The sequence below is a fragment of the Vespula pensylvanica genome, chromosome 11 (genome assembly GCF_014466175.1).
Source record: "Vespula pensylvanica isolate Volc-1 chromosome 11, ASM1446617v1, whole genome shotgun sequence".
Classification (NCBI taxonomy): domain Eukaryota; kingdom Metazoa; phylum Arthropoda; class Insecta; order Hymenoptera; family Vespidae; genus Vespula; species Vespula pensylvanica.
The window spans coordinates 2,229,315-2,230,063 of NC_057695.1; the positions used below are offsets into that span (position 1 = coordinate 2,229,315).

The 749-nt window shown below is 42.7% G+C and overlaps 1 protein-coding gene and 2 long non-coding RNA genes across 5 annotated transcripts in view; 2 read left to right on the forward strand and 1 right to left on the reverse strand.

Annotated features, from left to right (window-relative positions):
- LOC122633135 (discoidin domain-containing receptor 2-like) overlaps positions 1–749 on the reverse strand; it is a 58,032-nt gene that overhangs the window by 41,307 nt on the left and 15,976 nt on the right. The window lies entirely within an intron of this gene.
- The window catches only part of LOC122633138, an 86,481-nt gene that overhangs the window by 36,922 nt on the left and 48,810 nt on the right, over positions 1–749 (forward strand). The window lies entirely within an intron of this gene.
- Positions 1–749, forward strand: part of LOC122633139 — a 19,184-nt gene that overhangs the window by 8,017 nt on the left and 10,418 nt on the right. The gene's annotated exons all lie outside the window — the stretch shown is intronic.

Below are 749 nucleotides of genomic sequence, written 5' to 3' on the forward strand. Positions count from 1 at the left end.
AAAAAAAAAAAAAGAAAAGAAAGAAAAGAGAAAATTCCCAAGAGCCGCTTTTACTTTCAAATATCCTGTTAACTGAAACTATCCGAAATCTTTTACTTGAAACTCAACCGTAGACAAGTTTTTATTATTCTAGAAGAATTTTCAATATCTCAGCATTAATTTATATCAGTTCGTGTAGCCTCATAGAATATTACCAAGAATTTTTCTAACTACATAGTTCAACATACTTTTCTGCAAGGTGCATATATGTGGGGCAAAAAATAAAAGATATTCAAGGAGTATAGGGAACGTACGTATTAAAAATACGAAAACGATGACGGGATAGCGGAGTCTCCTAGCTATGAGAAAAGTGAAAGAAAAAAAAGAAAGAAAGAAAGAAAGAAAGAAAGAAAGAAAGAAAGAAAAAGAAAAAGAGAGAGAGAGTTAGGGGTGCTTTTTCCGTTGGCCCACTTTTCACGGCGATACAAACACGAGGATCGAGTACGAGGTGGCGTGGGTTGGTGGTATGGGTGAGGTAGGAGGATGGGGTAGTTGAGGAGAGGGGGGACAGGCCCGCAGGATCAAAGGGTCCTCTGGAACCTACCACCACCACTTCCACCACCAGTCAGCTTCGGTTCTCCGCGGTTAACTCGACGGCAGGGTTGTGGGTGGTCTGCCACTACCGACGGTGGTGGTTCCACCAGCACACCACCCTGCTTGCAGTAAATTATGTAGCATAATGGCAAGCGAGCGAGCGAGCGAGCGAGCGA